General features: G+C 32.2%; 1 protein-coding gene across 2 annotated transcripts in view; it reads right to left on the bottom strand.

Annotated features, from left to right (window-relative positions):
• LOC130901196 (cyclic nucleotide-gated channel rod photoreceptor subunit alpha) overlaps positions 1-22,126 on the bottom strand; it is a 386,005-nt gene that overhangs the window by 109,611 nt on the left and 254,268 nt on the right. The gene's annotated exons all lie outside the window — the stretch shown is intronic.

Raw genomic sequence — 22,126 nt, 5'->3', positions numbered from 1 at the left:
GTGCTACCAATACTTAGATATTAACACTAGAACCAGGTGACTGATTTTATACAGGGTGTTCTGGGAGTGACGCGAAAAAATTTTCCTCATACGAAAATCAGTTGCGGAATCGGAGCCTATATTTGAGTATATTTTATGAATCTAAATCTATATATAGAGCAAAGAGAAGTTTTTCAAACGATTTTTCAACAATAAATAATTCAAATTTATGATATTTTTCTTCAGAATGTCTCTTAATGGCGAACGGCTTCCTTGGAATGTAAAACGATCTAAAAATCTACACATCTTCTAAACCATAAATTTTATCGATTTAAACAAAGAGTACCTTTTTGTTGAAACATCGATTGAAAAATTCATTTCTCTTATATTTAGATTATACAGGTTGTCCCTGTAAACATAACGGATTGTTAACCATTGGGCATGAACCGTAATTGGCCTCCAGTGTAGAATTATTTATTCCGTCAAATACACTACAAACACATCCATTGAAACTTGAAACAGAAGCGAGGGGTCGTATGAGAATTTTTTTTCTATTCACACTCACACGCATCAAGTCCCGTAACACCCTGTATAAATCTGTGTCATTTTTAAGCTTTTACGTCAATACTGAATACTTAAATCAAGCCAACTATATGAATTCTTAATTCAATTTTGATTTTGAAGAATGTCTAGCAATAACAAATTGATATGCCACAATAAATGATTGATGATGATGATTTTTAATCGTATGATTTATTTGAATACATACGTACAAATTTCCTATGTCTGTAAATTATTATTTTCAAATTGACTTTAGTTCTCGAAGCTGGATGTTATAATTGATAAAAGCTCGAAAACTAGCTTGTGGATTCAATTACCAAAATAAGATGAAAATTAAGAATAGAATAAACTCCAAATTATCAGTAATAATAATAACATTGATAATTGTTCGAAAAATTTGTTGCCTACGGCGTCGGTCTGTTGCCTATAAGCTTCAAAAAGTTTTGGTAAAATGTTTGAGCATTTATCAATGTTTTAGGGTTATTCGGATAGAAAATTTTTTGCTAATTAAAGAGAATATAGCAAAAGTATTAGAAAAGTGAAGATCCAGACGTGTATTTCCAAAACACATAATTTGATCATGATGTTCTTCGTCAAAATTTAAGTAGGGTTTTATTGATTTGGCATTGTTATTACCCCTGATTTTCATAACCCCTTGCTCTTGTACACCACTTTTGGACAATCGACTAACCGCGGTCGATCTATTGGAATGATTAGAATTTTTTTTCCTTGGTATTCAAGCCAATCAAGTCGGCAGACGATTTTGTCCAATTTTGAATCTTATTTCTTCCAATGCGCACCACACCAGTGATCATTTTCGGATTTTCACTGACCCCCAAGTATTAAGTATTTTGAAAGTGGTTTACGAAGAAAAAAAGTTTGGTCATGTGGAACTTCTTCTTCAAACTTTACACCATCTTTTTTTGTCATATGCACAACTCAATCCTTTGAAATCAACGCCAAATTTTCCGCCGTCCGATTTTCATCTAATTGATACTATCATTGCCATCAAGTCCATAAATGCTTTCCATACCAATTTTTCACTGTAATCGGTATTTTTCCTATGTTTTATTCTATAATTCCATCAATATTCTCATCAGTATCACAACCAAATCGTGATAGTTTGAAAAATTAAATCGTCAAAATCCAAATAAATCAATATGTAACGTGATTAAGTGAAAATAGCCCATGGGATTTGTTTTCAATATAATGTACTGATTGTTTGTCTTTAATAAAAAATTTTCAATACAATAATTTTCCATCTGTCTTATGGTTTAAGAGAAAGTTTTGTTTTGTAGAAGAAAATCACATTTTTCCAAGGTAATTTCGAAATATTATTCATTAAAGCAATCATTGATTGTCTACAATCAACATTTCAAATATACTTTTCATTAAACTTTTTCTTTATTTTTAAGTTATGAGAAAAAACTGCAGCAGTTTTTCATTCCATTCATTTTTGGCTCAAGACAAACTCTTCTGTCATTATATTGTGATTCCTATCTAAATATCCTTTCCCTTGTTTTTTCCTGTAATCTTCTACACTTTAGAAATGACATTGAAGATATTAATGCAGAATTTTGCATATCATGTAGAGAGTTTGGACTCATTATTCCGAAAAAATATCAATAGATCTTCTCTTTTCTCGTTTTTAATAGTCCTTGTACTTCAAAACAAAGAAGTTATCCTTATTTTCAAAATAATACTCCAAAATATGAACATATTAAAAGAAAATAAAGCACATCCGGGTGAAATGACAACTGCTTAGAAGAAATTGAAGATGTTTATGGTATCAGAGCTTATTTTTGATATAAATATTATCGAATTAGAAGACTGGTTCAACTAAAATCCTCACTAGTTACTGGCAATGTCCTCCAATGGTTGATTTTTTCGTAGATATTATTAAAAACCACATCACTGGTTTGTTATTTAAGGCAATTAGAATTGTGATCATTTTTTCAACCTTGTTAGATTCATATCTTGATCCAAGAAACCTTCAAGTTCTAGTGAATTTGATACGATATCAGGAGTATGGGCATCAGCAATTTTTCCCAATAGGTGTATCGAGAAGCCAGCGTAATCATCTGATTTTACATTATTAGATTTTTTCCTATGGAGATTTGTGACGAGCATTATGTACAAAACTAAAACGTTTGATTTCAATGTTAAATAAGGTTAGGAAACAGTTTAATTTGAGATTAGGATGTAGCCCTGATAAGCGTGGTCAATATTTTGAATGCTACTCCATTGATATCCATAGTTGTTTTCATAGTTGTATTACATTCTGGATTGTATTTCAGTTATTTATTGTATTGTGGCAAATTTTTATAAATATAAAGTTTTATTTTATTCTCTATTTATTGTTACAATAATTTGAAAACTATAACATTTTTTAATAGAAAAACCTTTCAAACGATATACCACAAGCCCATACTTCTTACTAATTCGAAGAGGACTGAAGATAAAAATTGAATTTTCACGTTGAATAATGTCAATTTATGATTCAATTTTGACGTAAATGATGATCTATCTAATTTGGTTCCCACACACTGTATAACTGTTTTCAAGAATTAAATTCAAAGATAAAATTTTAGTTTTACTGAATGCATCGCTTTATCGTTGTCTGCTTGACAAACAAAAACATTCTAACGGTCCTAAAAGTTTGAACCTCATTGATAGAGAGTCCCCAGATACATTCTTATTTCAATCTATTTGTTAAAATATTTAAAACGGAAAATATTAAAATTATTATTATTCCACTTAAGAACGAAGCAATCATTTCACAATGATACATCGATTCTATGGAGAAGCTTATTTTTTTTAGTAATCCGATTTGTATTTACTTTACTATTGGAATATGTAAAGCAACTTGTGGCAAAACTAAGCTGGCTTCAATGTAACAAACGTAGTACGATTTCCATGTCACACAATGGGATTACTTTGGAATAAGGTATAATGTTAGAGCTGGAATATCTCGTTGAATATAATCATAAGGTTTTTAGTACATTCTACTCGTATTAAAATATTGAATGGTGGATGATAGATATATTAATGACGAATAATTTGCTTGTATTTTCCACTTAAGTACTTGATTTTACGAGGGCTGCTATTTAAGTTTTGAAATATGGAAACACTGATGAGAGTATGTCAAATTTGACATTGTTGTCAACGTACTCAGAACGTGTTATCATACTGGTGATATCTGAGTTGTTCACAGGTACTTGAAACATTCATCTGGTCCAAAAATGGAATTGAAATGCGAACATTTTGGTGCGATGATTTGCTTCGACTTTCGACGTGCATTATAACAACGACTCACTCGACTTTTGGTGATGAAGCACAATCTCGATTCATCGTGTTTCGCTAGTTTTGCGAATTCAATCGTGGTTGCACTTCGCTACAGGATTGAATTTTGTAATGGTCGTCCAAAATCGATTATTGTACTAAACAACATCGATGCTGTCCGTTTAACTGATAGCAAATATTGTCATGTGACATACTGTGAGACTGAGACATCCTTGAACATTAGTTCCACTCGCATACATTCCATAATGCACGAACATTTGGCTGGAAAGCAGCTTTTGTCTCGTTGGGTACAATGGCTCAAAAAAAGCTCGTGTTGTACATTGCTTTATAAGATGAAATACTTCGAAGCAAATGGTCGCTTGTTTTTTTGAAATAAGTGGACATGTCGCCACCTTTCAGTTAAAACAACTTAGAATAGTCAATTCTGAATTATATACCAGCGTTTGTTTTAAAAAATAAGGGAAACCAATCGCAAACAACGAACATTTTCCACCACGACGAGCTCTCACACATCAGTTGAAACAAAAATGGTTTGAACAGTCAAAACATCAAATTGATGGGTACAGTTCTTGTTTCGCACCCAATGATTCCTTCTTATTCCCGCAGATCAAAAATAAATCGTGAGATCAACGTTTTTCTACTGAAGAAGCAGTTGATGCATTCAAATCACTTGCTTTGGAGGTACCTCAATCGAAATTGGTTCACACGCATGCAAGCTATATCCTAACATGAATATTTGTTTTGATTCATCTATTTCAGAACTTACGTAGCAACCTTCGTAAGTATGATTCTATCTATTCCATATTGAACTCAAGTTTTGCAAAAAACAATAATTAGGTTAAAAATAAGAGATAAAAGCAAAGTTTTAATCAAAAAAGAGTAGACGAAGTTATAGGGTTTGAAGTTCTTAATAAATTGATAATCAGAATATGAAATGACGAATAGAATGGAAAGATCAGCAAAAAATCTATATAGAATATGGTAGAAGAAACTGAAATAATATTCTATAGATATGATCAAAATTTGGGAAATGGACAAAATCTTATAGTTTTTAGTTAATTTTCTCTTGGACTTATTTGATCAATATTTCACTCAATTATTGCTTGATTCATTACGTAGATAATTGTTTGAATATCATCTCCAGTTACTTCATGTTCTGTTATATACAGGGGTAGTCAAAAAAATGTTGAACTTACCACATTTCAAACCTTTTACCTTCTTTATACAATTTTCTTGATAAATCGTCATGATTTCAGGTCTGATTTGATAGATATTTTGTTTAAAATAACAAAAAAGTCCAAAAATCAATTTTTATCTGTTTCTGGAACTAATTTTTTGAGACCTAAATCAAAACGATTTATTGAGAAGTGAATGTTGTTATTCAGAACTATCTTGTAAGGTGATTCGTTGAAGAAAGAGAATGTTCATTTTTTCTGAACATTGTATTTCATCATTCGTGACAAAAACTTAATTTATAGGGAAAAAACGACTTTATATGGTAGCCTTTCTTATCAATTGTCATACTGGCAAAAGATATTATAAAGTATTTGCCTCAATTGAAGACCAGACCATACACATACGTCTCCACGTTGTTATGAAAATCAAAGTCGACAATTATCGTTGGAGGTAAAGTCTTCATAAGAAGAAAAGGTGAAGGCTGCAAATGATCTACCACAGCATTGTATTGTAAACCGTGCCACAGATCATTAACTTTCTAGAATTAATGACAGAACCATTACAAAAAGATTGGAAGAGACTACAAGTCAGCAGGACGAAAAGATTCCAATCATTGTCTAAACAGATAGGATGTCTATTGGAAAGCGTTTCATTTTTAGACGAAAGTCCATTTAGGATTAATACATTTAATGGAAGAGACATATTATATCGTTGAAGAGAAAACAAGAAGATATTTTTTTGAGGACATGACTAGATTTAGAGATAATCGATGATGCTTTACGTATAGATACATTTGAAAACATTTTGAACGACGGTGACATAGTTGCAATAACTTGTTCTCCAAACGTTAATCCAATCGAGCAAAATTAAGACATATTAGCTTATAGGCTAAGGAACAGAGAGTCTACAGTGAAAAATATGGCGCGATTGAAGCACATTGAGAAGATATGAAACGCCTGCAATTTGTTCTCTTTATCAATGATTCACTTCACGGGGTGCTCTGATTAAAATCTCATTTTATAATTATTTTTGTCCACCACTGTATATTTGAAGGAAGAAATAACTGAAAACGGTATCTAAGCAATTATATTTATAGGATTTCAAGCTACAATTCAGAAAAAATTGCTATAAAGGGTTCCAGAGAAAACAAAGCTCAAATTCTTTTGAGATTCTATTCGTTTTTCAAATTTTGACGTTGATTTTATGTTGGTGAAAATAATTCAGAAAGAAAGAGCTTCAGAAAAGTATAGAGAGAGGAGAAAGGGGAAAAACATATAAAAAGAAAAGGTTAATATAACAGAAAAAAAGTTGATATAGAAGATATAGAAATAACATAACAGATCCTCAAAAGAATTAGGAATTAATAAAAGAAAAGGGACTTCTACACCGATAGAATTTTAGGAAATGATTAATGGGCTCTATATGTTTGAGTGATCTGTTTCAGTCATTTAAATTAATGACCTTTAGTATGTGATATGACTCAATGAACAGTATTCTTTTATATACAGCGAACAAATAACAAGGCCAAGGATGTTTTTCAATCTGTTGCATGTTTATTTGATCGCTTTTGTAATTTGAGTTCTATATGAATGAACTTTAAAAGTTTGGATTATCTATATATATACACGACTTGCGTTATATAAAGTAGAATAATAACTATTATTTCATGTAGTGGTTCACGTTATATCACAAACTAGCGGACCCGACAGACGATGTCCTGTACCACGTCTTAAATGTAAACTTTCGGAAATTAGCTGTAACAATTAGACCGTTTTGATGAAACTTTTTATCAGAAACTTATTACAATACCTAACGTCCAACAACCAATCGATAGCGTGTGAGTATGTGTATTAGTATGCTTGAAGGTGAAAAGGTTGAATCTTAAACTTTTCTATACTGAAACTTAAATATACTTTTGAATACCTGACACGACTGCAGCTCAGACTGCCGGAATTCTATGGAAAACGTTCTAACATCAACAACAAAACCAGCACACTGCATTATGTGCTAGTTCTAGCGTGTTGAGATGCCCATTGTGCGATAGTTCCCCGATAGTTCCTATTAGTATTCATAGATTGTTCTAACTTAAGCTGATACATTCAGCAGATCTTTTCTGGTTATAGTTTCCCAGAAGAGTATTGGCCTCATCCGCTTGTTCCTTAATTACAATTTAAAACATCTAGAAAGGGAAACGTACAATCAAAAAAGATACAAAATGCACCTATGATGTGATTCAAGTAGCTCCTAATATTAGATCAGTACGTTCTGAGATGCAATGTTCCCTCATGCAGCTAAAAAGCGATTCAGGCAGCTGTTAACGCTGGATCAGTACCAGTAAATTCAATTTTACATCATTTTCATGTGCAAAAAATTGAGCCTACCCATCAGAAGGAAAATTCACCATCACCAACAATGATGAAAAAGCGGAAATCTGTCTGAGAGAAAATTATGTTTCCAGTTTACAGTACAGGTTGATAAAATCAATTAATCTTGAAAATCAACGTAAAGTTGCAGCAAACTGGTAGGCCACAAAATGTTTACATGAAGCTCTTAAGTCATTATGCGGGTCAAAATTGCATTAGGATAATGCATCATCATCTACTGCACGGCAGGAAGCTGAATTTTCACGAAAATAAGGTAACAATCAGTGAAGAATTTCAAAAGGTGACTAACTATAAGCTTCAAAAGTGCATTGATGGTGGTAGTGACCATAAAAAACTTTATAAATGTCCTCAAACTAGTTCGGCAAATTATACAACCAAAAGTGAATGAGGTTGAGTTTCATAGAGCATAAATATTCTTCTCCTTATATCCAAAATTTAGATTTAAACAATGCCACTAAAGCTAAAGTCTTCAACAGAATGCCGGATCTCTAGTTTTAATGATTGTTTTGCTAATTTGTTTCATCTGTGATATCTAATCTTCAAGACTATACCATATAAATACCAGACAAGTGCAGAGTTAGTTTAGTTTCAATAGTAGTTTTAACTAATGTGGTAAACGAGAGCTTGAGTAGCGAATAGTGGAAATAAATTAATATTATAGAATGTAGATTATATAGGTGTTAATATTACAAAGCAAAATCTATTGTATTTTTTCATCAAAGTTGCTTCTGTTAATGTCCATTTACAACCATTCCTCCAGTTCCAGTTTCCCTATAAACTATAGTATCTGAACTGGCTTCAAGGAGGTTAATGAATAAGATTCTTGAAATATAAATAAGTTATGTGAGTGTTTAAGGAAGAATATGTATTCAAATTCATTATACTCATTGTGAATAAATGAAAAAGATATGATATTCTTCATGCATTTTGGTGGAAAAACAAACTAAAACAGTTTGGTATGAGAATTGTGAATTTGAATTATGTCAATGTGAATATTGAATTTTGAAAGTGAACCATATGTTTTTTAAGACATATTGCAAAATTTAAACATCGAGACTCATAACTAATTGATTGCCAGACGATGAATGCATAAATATTCAAAAGATGGGTAATATATTAGAGTTAGTACACATTGGTGTTCAATTTTGTCCCCATCCCATTACGAAAACGCTCATAATCTAGCTGGAAAATACTTCGTCTCAATTTATATACACTAAGGCGGATAGTCTTTGCCGACTATTGGAACAAAACCCAAGATATTGGAGCTTCCAGCAAATTTTGGAAAATGAGAACTATTTATCAAACTAACTCAAACTAACTAGATTCGCTTTCCAACCCAGACTAGAGATAGATAGGTAAATATTGCACAAGTATATCTTGATAATTGACATCACGTGGTATTTTGTCGAAATATGTGCATTATTTGATGATTAAATTTCAATTACATATTTTAAATATTTTTATATATTCAAGAATTTTTAACCTAATATTAATTTACAGCATGCACAGTGAATGTGAAACTCAACTCCTCAATCTTTTGCTATGATTTACTTTGTTGAGCAAACATCTAGGAACTCATCCTCAAATTGAAATTTCCCTGATGATGGGAATAGCATTTCCGAAAGCTCGGATTTTTAGTTTAATGTAGAGTTCTCATTTTCCAAAATTTGCTGCAATCTCCATTGATCTTTATCAAAATATTTTGATGAAGACATACATACATACTTACATAAAAATTGATGTTTCGACTAATTTTAAGTAATTATCAAATTAAAGATAAATTATTCGAAACGTCAATTTTTATGTATCTCTTAAAAATTAATGAAAAAAAACTAATTTTGAAACAGAAGAGACCTAAAATCAAGAACATTTAGAAGCATTAATAAATTAAAAGGTCTAAGGAATAAGAAATTGAAGAAATTTATATTTATTGTAGTTGAAGTCTTTGCCAGCTATATTATGAGCAGTGTCTTATTGGGAACGTGGCAATAAAACACCAAAGTGGACTAGTCTTAATATATTTTCCAAGCCTTCGATTATAATTAATTAATATTTTCGGTGGTTTGTAATTGTATTAATTCTAGTGAAAATTTTTAAATTCATAGGTTTCAAAATTATATTTATATGTATTAATGACAAAAAATAAAATTTAGAAGAACTATAATTGTCTTGGAAGTTCTCTAGAAAGCAAATATTGAAGAGCAGTGATGATGTAGGATGAATATTATATATAATAGATGTTTATTGACTCTATCGCTTTCCGAAACGTTTGTTTCCGGACGCCACTGATACAATGTCGATGTACTCTCATTTTCCGTTCGTATTACCCTTTTGTGACAGCAAGTATGAATGCGTCGCGACGACGACACTACAGAAGAATGCATAATAGAAGCCGCCATTCATTTATTTCTCTTTGTTTTTCATTGATTTTTTTTTCTCAGACTGTGCGTGTCATAGACTATTTAATACAGATACAGATGGTTGTCACGTGGGCAGATACTTTGAAAATATATCATGTACGCTATAAGATTGTTATAGAACATTTTAAATGAAAATCATTTTGGAATTCGGAAAAACCTAGCTATGACAACATCGCTTTGAAATTTTGGGTTACATACTAAAGTTTATCGATTTCCAAGTGAACTTTCGTGATTTTCTATTTATTTCTAGTGTCGATTTACTTTCAGTTGGATGTGAGTTTTATGTTGATTTTCTTGAGCAGTGTTAATAAGTAAGAATTTTCTTAAATTCTGGTTTCCAAAGTGAAATTCACAAAAAAACTATTTTAAGTCCGCTCTTATCATTTCATGAGTGCATAATTTTCATGTATGAAAGAGTGCCTACAGTAGAAGGGAAAATAAAGGTATTTATTTATATCGAAATAAAGCGTGGTGATTGAATACTTGCGCTTAACAGAACTGAACCTAACGCAATTGGAAAATTGGCAGTATCATATCACATAGTGTGTATCGTGGGTTTAAATGTAATACAAATAAACAGGCATGTACAGACGAAAATGAAGTGATATTTCGAATTAAATATCTCGATGGGTACCATGATGTCATGCGAGCAAACTGGAATACACATTCGAAGTTGTTTTCTAAAGCAAGAACTTTTTTTTCAACATTGGTAACATTGGAGGAGTCATTGATCCATCAATAAGTTAGTTTCAGAATAATATGAGGCGATAAAATGAAAATGCTGAGAAAGTTGTTACCTTGTATAGGAACAAGTCACTAGCTTGCAATTGGAACAGTCGGAATAGTTTTCAATCAGTTAGGCAGTTGTAGAGCACACTTCTACTGAGAGGGGCAAAAATATAACAGTCTTATTTTGTATGAGCGCTGGCAGCCACTTTTTACCGCCATTTTTTGTATTTCTACCAAAGAAAAAAGGGAAACAAGCCAAAGAAGTGAAAGCCGAAAAGAGAGGAAAACAGCCATTAACTGAATCATCTCAATTAGAAAAAACTGCTTGCGTGGTATGCTTAGAGGATAACGACGAGGACTGGATACACAGCTCCAGTTGCTATAATTGAGCTCATTAAGCTTGTACTGACATTCTAGAATGTTCAGACGCTTATATATGTGATCGTTGTCACATGTATTGAAACTGTCCGATTCTAACGGTTTGGAGTGAAGTCTGCTCGGTACTAGGTGCGATTTGTGTTTATGCTCAACAAAGCTGAATTCATGTTTTAATAAGATATTACGTATTATGAGTTGTAAGTAACCCATTAGGCACGAAGTGAAAAATTTTATACACGAAGCCCATTCATGCATGCTACTTAAGAAAACGTGTCCTATTTTCAAAGAAATTGTATAATGTGCTGCCTACATTTAGGGGCATCACTCTTTCAATCCTAAATATATCTCGCTAATGCTAAAAGTTTTTGTTTTTTAATTGAGTAAATAGACCAAATAAATTCTTACGTAAATAAAAATTTGATTGTAATTTAATTGAACCAAGAAGTTTGAATTTTCTTCTTATTACGTGCATGTTATTGTTAAATGTTATTTACAAGGAATGTTTACAGAGCGATTTTTGACTTTTACAGACATGGGCGTACAAAAATATGTTTATGCAGAATTTACAATTTTGTTTGTTTATTTTGAATTTAATATTTTTGTTGAGAAAGTTTCAACGTGAATTAACAAAATATATTCCATAGTTTCTCATTCATATAAAGATTAAGATAAAGCAAACAATAAGAAAAACAACCTCAGAAAGTGTAACTCTTGGTTACTACCTCCCATCACAAATTATTCATTGATACCTGATCACAAATCATTCATTGATACCTGATAATATAAAGTATATTTTCTATAAATTGAATTTAATTAAACTCCCTTCTACGACTTTTACAGAAAAGCACCAATCAGGCACTTCTGCACCCATACCTAGAAAATATTTTGTGCAAGACTCTACATCTTATTGTTCTGCTCCTAAAATACGGGAACTCTTGTCAAAGTAGGTTTTTTTTTGTCCTACTTTTCAAGGTCTTAAAAGGACTCTTTCGAAGTAATTAGGCCTTTTGATGAAATGGTCAAGACAGTCGTAGAGTAGATACTTTTCTGTTTCCATGGCTTGCCTATAGAATCAACAGTTGTCTTCTGATATGCCTATGGTCTTAAGGTGTTGAATCAGTAACCTAACAGAATACCGAACATCAGTTTAATGTCGTTTCTGGTCATTCCTTAGACTTCGGGCTGTTTTGGGCCTGGAGTGTTTCATCAGTATCTTTAGCTATCTGTTTAGTTCGTTATTGATGTGGCATCGCTCTGGTATGGGGTTTCTTAGTTGCTGTTAGTTAATGCCTTTGAAGTTTTCTGCACAACCATACTAGCTTGAACATGCACTCAATAGTCTTCAGGATCTTTGTGGCCACTTAGTTATCGGAGAGAATGTGAATGTACTTTGTAACCAAACACGAAATTGTGATTTTGATTTATATTCAATCGGTTTGAATATAGAAACCCCACTGTTTTTATGTCGATGTACTTAGCGATTTTTGCTTTTTTCTGTCCATATTACCCTTGAGTAACAGTGGGTATGAGACTACCAAGAATAGTTTTATTCAACTTCAGTTAATCGAAAGCGATTGGAAACTGAGACTATACATAAGATACCCTCTATATTGATTGAAAATTTCTATGACAGAAGAAAATATTTTGCTAGCAGTCACTGAGAACCCACAAACACAAGTAGAAGAAGTTTTTTCACCGAACTACTACTAAGGTGTGTAAAGAATTCTCGACAAAAACACAAAATGCACCCCAACCACATTTACTTGAAACTGTAATTAACTGGAGTTGATTTTGAAAGAAGACATTTTTCAGCTGTTCTATTTGGAGATGAAGCCAAGTTTAATAAAAATGGTTGTGTTAACATAAAAAACTGGCAGTATCATCCTTCAACTAATCCATATCACATAGTGATGGTCGTTGAATGTTAATATGTTGTAGGATCATATTTTAAAAAAGTGTATTAAGATTTTCTAGTCAACTAATTACATCTTTTATTGGAAACAGTCACACTTCGTACACGTCAAAGTATGTGGTTTTTGCATGATGGTGCGTCTGCTCACGCTAATCAATAAATTAATTAGAAACCGAATGAACTATTACCTGAAAGATGGATCGGAAGAAATGGTCCAGTACAGTGGCCATCAAGGTCATCAGAATTCAATTTCTAGAGCCACATTGAAAACTAAGTGTACAAAATACCTTCAACAACAAGGGATAACAAGATGGAGAGAATACGGAATTAATTTCGCAATGTTAGGGTGTTTCATTTGAAAAAATGTAGTTTTGATATGGCTCAGCATTCTGTAACGCTTTGAAAGATTGTAAATAATTTTACAATGTGAAGACTAATGATAACTAAGACAAAGAAGGCACTGAACTTTATGACACTAATCAATCATCCTGTATACCGATCAAAATTCCGTGAATCGCTCTGTTAAAATAAGAAAATATATTACATAATCCAAGCAATATGTCACATAGTTTCCAATCATATTTGACGATGAAGTCCTGTTTCACGAAACAACTATTGTGTATAATGATAGTTGATGTAGTGGAACATCTTTGTTCAGCTCCTAGGAAGTTGGCAAAATCCAATTTAATAGAATGACTAGTAATTTATTAGTCTTATTTATAAGCCACTGTTAAATAACCCATGCGGAAAGTGATGAGGGTAATAATATGCTTCCAGATTATTAGATTGACTTGACATTTTTGTGAGAGATTATTTCGTGGGAATGTATTCGATGTTCTCTTTTTATGAATTTTCTTCTTTTGTCTTGAGAAAACAAATATCATATTTTCCTTGATGCCTGTCATCAGCAACCACGAAAATAGAATTCCGGGTGTATTTCGTTGAATTGTTACATTGAAATATATCAAAAAGACGTCGAATTCTATTATATTTCTTTTCATGAAATTGTGTTCAACGAGATAATAAAACTCCAGAACATTCTTGTCTAAACAGGGTAATGTAGGAGATATAAGATGGGAATGCCAGTGATGAAAACATACTTTTGTTTTTAAATAATGTAAAAATTACAATGGAAGATTATGGAATGGAAGTGTCATCATAAATACGAAGGTGGTTCAAATATATACGGATTGCTATAAAATATTTCATTATTAAGTTACAGGGCTGAAATTTTTTACAGTTTTCACATACTTTTGCCACCTCTTATCATCATCCGGAAGGTTTCGGGTGTATTTTTCGTAAAAATCTCACGAGTTGTCACGTAACCATTCGCGTACGATGATTTTCGAATCGCAGTCCCCCAAGTGTCTCTTTCAACAAACCAAATAAATAATAGTCGCATGGCGACAAATCGGGTCTATAAGGAGTGTGTTTCAGTGCTTCCTAACTAAACCCGACTGTTTTCTTCGATTAGTAAGAGACTAGTATAGCATCCAGTGCAGCCAATTCTATGATACTGATTTCTTCGCGCTATTATTGGAAAATTTTTATATTTGAACCACCCTCGTATAGTAAAACTTGTCATACAAAATATCAAGCACCAGTTACTGCTTTGTCATAAAATTATGATCAATGTGACAGATTGGATTTGTTCTACAAGAAAGAGTGGTAATTCTATGGTTTTTAAAGTATTGAAATCAATATTTGTTCAATAGAATCTCAATATCAGTCTCCTTTTATTACAATAATTTATGAATTACTATGATCCTGAAAGAAAACATTCAGTTTTATTATTTTCATTAGAGATTATCGATAAATTAGATATAAATAATTGTTTTCTGATAAATTTCTACCCATGTTGGATGATGTAGTATTGAAAAGATGAGGGAAAACTAAATCTAATGTCCAGAGAAAGAGTATATTTGGGTAGAAATTGTACAAAATCTAATTAAATGATCGATATTCTATTATTCTCAATAGATATTTGGGATTTCTCGCAAGAAGGATTAGTTAAACAGTAGGGTGTGTCTCCCCTTCTGGTATGATCTGTATATAAATGTTAAATCTCAATATATTCCACCACAAAACCTAGACATAATGTACACCAAAGTCTTCCTCGTGATGCACTCTATCGATTAGTTTAAGCCCGCTGGAAAATTCGGTCATCAGTTTCCTAGTTATTTACGAATGTACAAAACAGCAGAAAGATTTATATCTTTGATTTTAAATATGTGCTGAATCTCGATTTATTCCACTGAACCTCCACATATTTTGAATCGAAATCTTGCTTTTAAATCATTTTATCGATTGGTTCAAACCGCTTGAAATCGGTTCATTATTTTTTGAGTTACGTAGATCTTTGATCTTAAATATATGTTGAATCTCGACACATTACACTAAACCTTGATATATTACATATTAAAATCTTCCTTTTGAATCACTCTATCGATTGGTTTCAACCGCTTGAAAATCCGTTCATTATTTTTAGAGTTATTTACAGATATACAAAACAACAGCAGCCCACGTAGATCATTGATCCTAAATATATACTGAATCTCGACGCATTCCACGAAACCTCGACATATTATATACCAAAATCTTTCTTTTCAATCACTCTATCGATTGCTTCAAACCGCTTGAAAATCCGTTCATTATTTTTTGAGTTATTTACAGATATACAAAACAACAGGAGCCCACGTAGATCATTGATCCTAAATATATGCTGAATCTCGACACATTCCACTAAACCTCGACATATTATATACCAAAATCTTTCTTTTCAATCACTCTATCGATTGCTTCAAACCGCTTGAAAATCCGTTCATTATTTTTTGAGTTATTTACAGATATACAAAACAACAGCAGCCCACGTAGATCATTGATCCTAAATATATGCTGAATCTCGACACATTCCACGAAACCTCGACATATTGTATACCAAAATCTTTCTTTTCAATCACTCTATCGATTGCTTCAAACCGCTTGAAAATCCGTTCATTATTTTTTGAGTTATTTACAGATATACAAAACAACAGAAGCCCACGTAGATCATTGATCCTAAATATATGCTGAATCTCGACACATTCCACTAAACCTCGACATATTATATACCAAAATCTTTCTTCTGAATCACTCTATCGATTGGTTTCAACCGCTTGAAAATCCGTTCATTATTTTTTGAGTTATTTACAGATATACAAAACAACAGCAGCCCACGTAGATCATTGATCCTAAATATATGCTGATTCTCGACACATTCCACGAAACCTCGACATATTATATACCAAAATCTTTCTTTTCAATCACTCTATCGATTGCTTCAAACCGCTTGAAAATCCGTTCATTATTTTTTGAGTTATTTACAGATATACAAAACAACAGAAGCCCACGTAGATCATTGATCCTAAATATATGCTGAATCTCGACACATTCCACGAAACCTCGACATATTATATACCAAAATCTTGCTTCTGAATCACTCTATCGATTGCTTCAAACCGCTTGAAAATCTGTTCATCATTTTTTGAGTTATTTACAGATATACAAAACAACAGGAGCCCACGTAGATCATTGATCCTAAATATATGCTGAATCTCGACAAATTCCACGAAACCTCGACATATTATATACCAAAATCTTTCTTTTCAATCACTCTATCGATTGCTTCAAACCGCTTGAAAATCCGTTCATTATTTTTAGAGTTATTTACAGATATACAAAACAACAGCAGCCCACGTAGATCATTGATCCTAAATATATGCTGAATCTCGACACATTCCACGAAACCTCGACATATTATATACCAAAATCTTTCTTTTCAATCACTCTATCGATTGCTTCAAACCGCTTGAAAATCCGTTCATTATTTTTTGAGTTATTTATAGATATACAAAACAACAGCAGCCCACGTAGATCATTGATCCTAAATATATGCCGAATCTCGACACATTCCACGAAACCTCGACATATTATATACCAAAATCTTTCTTTTCAATCACTCTATCGATTGCTTCAAACCGCTTGAAAATCCGTTCATTATTTTTTGAGATATATACAAAACAGCAGAAGCAGACGTAGATGTTTGTTTTTAAATATGTTAAGAATCTCAATTAATTCTAATTGCAAATGCTCAGTGGGCTTCCGAGATTTCAATATCTAAACTTATTTTCATAGAGAAATGTTGTAGGTGGTATAAAATTAAAATTTGGCGGCAATGTATAACTTTACACGCGTATTCACTTCACTGTTGCCATAAGTATTATGATTTTCACCATCAGAAATCATTATTTGCGTGGGAATATTTATTGATACAATTATTGGTCCTTATTCAATATGTTTCCAAAATATAGGGTTACAATAAAGAAGGCGAACCTCGGAATTAAGTACGTAATGTTTTGAGTTTTAAAAGCAGTGGTTTTCTGAGTAGACGAGAATCAAATACTAATAAATTGGCCAACAAGATCCCCAGATCTTTTATTTCTATGGCATTTTTTGAAATCAGAGGTTTATGTAGACGGACCGAAGAATGTACTGAATCTACAGGATCAAACTAGAGACTAGTTAATACAAGTTCAGTAAGTAGTTTTAAAGATGTTAAGTGTTGATTAATTTAATACAAAAATTTCGTTAACTGCTGAATGAATAATTAGACGTCTTTTTAGGAGTATTAGACATATTGGAAGATCAATGTTTTTACTTATAAAAATCAATGATCACCTCATCGTCTTTATTTTCATACAATTATGGAAATCAATCTATTTCAAGATTTTTATATATCAATCCATATTTTTCAGTGTTTTTTCTACATTTTTTTTATTGTAATTACTTCATCCTCCTATTTAATGTCTTTCTCTTTTCTCCGTTTCTTGGTTATGAAGCTTTTTATTTTTATTATTCTCTCCTCCATTCATGATTGTTGAGGTTCATATATATATACATCAACGTTAGCTCCTTCACATGATTTATCTTTGATACATAAATGGAATTATGATCAATTTTCTTATGAAACTCCCATTACTTTATTTCACATGAGATGAAATTCTAACCTAAATTCTAATCACTCAATTATTCGAATGTCACTTTAGAAATGTTGACAGCCTAATTGAGATCGTTTAATCAAGTTACTCTAGAAAGAGAGAGGAATGGCGGCACAAACGTCGCGGCGTTAGCGACGAGACGACGTCGGCATCTTCATCTCATTTCCTTTAATAGCCGATATAATTTAAGCAACAACGTTATTGCTACATAAATATATAAATTGTTATGGATTTTTTTCTATCTTCAAACAAAATATACAGATAAACCAAATGTTGATGAAAATTAAACATGTTAAAGAACTTATCCAAAATACCTCTGCAAATACATTGCATTCTTAATTCGGAAACCAACAGATCTCCAGATCAGAGCTTTCCTTTCTACTTGACATCACCAATCTCCTTTCAATATCAAATATATAAAAATGTGAACGTCATGTCAAGAATGATGCGAAATGCGACATCAGCATAATTGAATTATAAATTTATACTCATTTTACGCTAAGTAACTATCATTAACAAAATTGTAAGAGAGTTCCATGTTTTGTCGTGTAGAAAATAAAGTTTTTTCAAAAGTTATTCTTAAGTGTGTTTCTGGCGCTGCGTATAGGATTATTCGTACAGAAACATATACGTATCCTGGTCAGCTTCAGTTGTTTAACGAAGATTCATCGAACCCTTCCTGAGGAAACTGGAATGCAGAGGACATTATTCGTGATCATCCTATTGTAAGTACCTATATTTCCTTTCCTTTCCGGTTTTACTTATGAGCATTTTTAACAATATTACCGTCGAAAATTTACTTTATTTAATAGCCGAAATAAATTTAAATTCTGACAATCCGTTCTCGATATTAAACCAATAAATTTTTTTAAATATCTCGAAATATTAATAACAATAATTTATTGATCTCTACAGCTATCAATAAATTATCAGCTGATTTTGATGGATACGTCGCCCTTTATAACGAAATTATCAATCTCGAAAATACTAATGAATTCATAATTAAACTTATAAGAACAATCACTTTATCGTATTTGAATCTTTCAAATATAGAATTAGTCGATTTAAATGAACTTGAAACTCTACAAAGCTCCCCTTATTATCGATGAACATCCTTACCAATTAGTATAATCTTCTAGATCTTTAATCTGTGTCACTCCGAAGACAATGCTCATAATAATCAAAACTCCTAGTTTCCAATCAAACACTTTTCTAACTCATAAAATTTATCCTATTTCTAATAATGAACACGTAATGATTTCACCAACCATATCTTTCAATGCCACTAATAATTGGTACAAAGAATGCAGAAGAGAGGAGAGAAATGGATTACCTGATCTGTACGAAACTCATTAGATCTAGATGTCCAATTCCGAACGTTCAAAACTGTACGAAAACAACTGTAACTGAAAATTTTTATAGAGAAACTAACAAAGTACTTTTCTTGGGTATAGTTTACCCCACAAAAATACAAGAGAAAACTGTCAAAACCAACAGCCTCAGACTGTTAACGAAATATCACTTCGAGAAATCGTACCAATGAAGTTAATGCCCGAGCACAAATTAGTAATCGAAAGACTCAAAATTCCTGAGTCCAGTGGACAAATACGACCCATAGAAGAAACATTAGTTCTACCTCTCGACCGGCCTCAGCATCACTGCATTATTATCGATAATTTACGTTTCAGCATCTTTATTAACTATCCTTCTAAACAAGAAATGCTTTTTGGACCAAAACTACAACCCGTTCAAGTAAGAATTTTACCAGATTTTCTTGAAGAAGCAACGAAGACTTCGAAGACGAAGAACGAAGGACCTTTGGGGGAGAAATGTGAACGTCACGTCAAGAATAATGCGAATTATAAATTCTCGTACAAATTTTCATGGTCATTCTTTTTACTTATATCACGCAAAGTTGTAACTATCATTAACAAAATTGTAAGAAAGTTCCAGTTTTTGTCATTGTGTAGAAAATAAAGTTTTTTAAAAAGTTATTCTTAAGTGAGTGAAACATTTCTATATCTTTAGCCTTTTGATTTCTATCGATTTTATAATAAAATTATGTTCTATATATTCTGGTCAATTCCTATCCTAAAGCACCGCTTTAAGCTCTGTCAAGTTGTTTGCACAGGATCCCCAAATTCGAATGCGCTTTCCTAGCTTTCTATATATTTGACTAGATAGAGGTCGTAATTGGAGGCTGATCCATTCCAGTCTCTTATAAATAATCTTTGACGATTAGGTAGAGGTTCCCTTTATCCTAAAAATAAAATTTAACCCTATAATTGAAGCAAAAAGTACCGCATACTCTTCTAAAACAGTATATTCCTTATAGAAACTCCAAACCAAAATTGAGTTTCCTTTTCTATCAGCAATATTGTATTGAGTAAATTGTTCTTTTTGTCTTCTTTTTGTGATCATATGGTGACTCCAAACACATGCGAGAACAAAACATTACTCCATTTAGCGTAATTCCGGTTTTTGTGTTTCCTAGCAAAAATATGAATACATTAATACTAGGATGCTAGCATCTCACTTTGAGTCGAATTTGTGTGAAGATGCTAGCATTCTGGACTGCTATTTTATTTCAATTTTTTACTAGTCGTCAATATGGCCTCAAAGAATGAAGAGATGTTGTTCCTGATGTTACTAATTAAGAAAAGAAGGCGTCGTGCAAAATGGAAGTTTAGTGTGGATTAAATAATTACTTTAGAATGTCACTTCCTTTTTTCAAAGAGCTTCTAGGCTACATCCAAAGCGACATCTCTAAACAAGATACAAGATTCCTCAGACCAATTTCACCCGAAGAGAAACTAGTCATAACTCTGATCAAACTGCGTGCGCGCGCATATGCCAAATAGAGCGCCTGTTCGGATGCTAGCAGCCTAGTATAATGCGCCGCATTTGAACCAATTCCTCACAACCGATTTTTTGCATCCCTGGATCCAAAAGCGACCGGCTGCTCGCATTTCAATATTCCAGCCGGGATGCACAAAATCGAGCCTCCAGGTGCCTGTTTTAGCATCCGATGCTGGCATCCCTAATCTAAGCGCTCCCATTTGATTTAATGCCCCACTAACCTCCCAGATGCTAGCATCCTAGTATAATGGTTAGCTCAACTGAAGAAGTTCTTAAAACAAAAATCGATTATCGTCTGTAGATGTCTTTTTACGGCCTAATTTTAGTCTTCTACTGTAGTTGTCGATTTGATTCAACTGATAAATGACCCAAATGCATCACAATTACAACGTATATTTTGTACCCAAGCTACGACTCTTGCAGCATCGTTAGTGTAGAAAGTAATTTCGATGAGATTAAAATTCTGAATTCATAATTTTCAATATCAGGTCTTTTTGTTGGAATAAACAAGATAACAAATTAATCTTCTGCTGCTTTCCAAATTAAAATTTCTGACAAAAACATAAATTTCAATCTTTGATAAAAAATGCCATAAATATGATGAAAATGCTCCGTATAAAATAATGATTAGATATCTCTCTTTTAATCGTTTTCTTATTTTTAATCGTTTTTTGAATTTTATTTCCTTATAATGAAATAGAGGGATGAAAAATTTAGAATTTCTAAACGATTCTTCTCCCCCCCTTTTCATTTAAAGTCTCCAATCCTCTTTCTTTATCTTATATATCATCAGCTTTTTGATTTCTACCGATTTCTAGTACGGACTCTTCAAAATTATAGTAAATTTTGGAATGTTTTTCTTCTAATTCATTCAAACCTTTTTTCAACGGTGGGGTAGATTTATACACACGTGTTTCTTGTTTACTTACTTAATTTATTCATTCTGTAACGTTTTTCATATTCATTTATACTCTTTCTATTCGTGGGGTTAATTAATAGACACTTTTTCTTACGTTCTTAATTTATTTAAACACTATACAATACACTTACAACAATTTACTTATCAATTAAATAAATTCTGGCGATTACTTTTACTAATTCATTCTATTTACGACGACTATTTATTTAAAACTAAACTAGTCTACAAAGCTTTAGAACAAAAAGAAACAAAAGAAAGAGATAAATAGACTTTCCTAAAAATTATTTAGAAGAAATAATGTAAATAAACCGCTTGCTACTAAAACAATTATATACAAATAAACATCAAACGAATTCCATCATTGTGAACGACGCCCGTGAAAGGCGCCGTGCGAATTCGCCGATTTCTCAAAATTTCATAGTAACTGAACAGGATCGGCCTAGGAAACCATTTTGATAACTTGTTCGTAA

This window comes from Diorhabda carinulata, chromosome X (assembly GCF_026250575.1).
Source record: "Diorhabda carinulata isolate Delta chromosome X, icDioCari1.1, whole genome shotgun sequence".
NCBI classification, from domain to species: Eukaryota; Metazoa; Arthropoda; class Insecta; order Coleoptera; family Chrysomelidae; genus Diorhabda; species Diorhabda carinulata.
The sequence above is the reverse complement of the archived record's forward strand: the minus strand, read 5'-3'. Positions and strand labels throughout refer to the sequence as shown.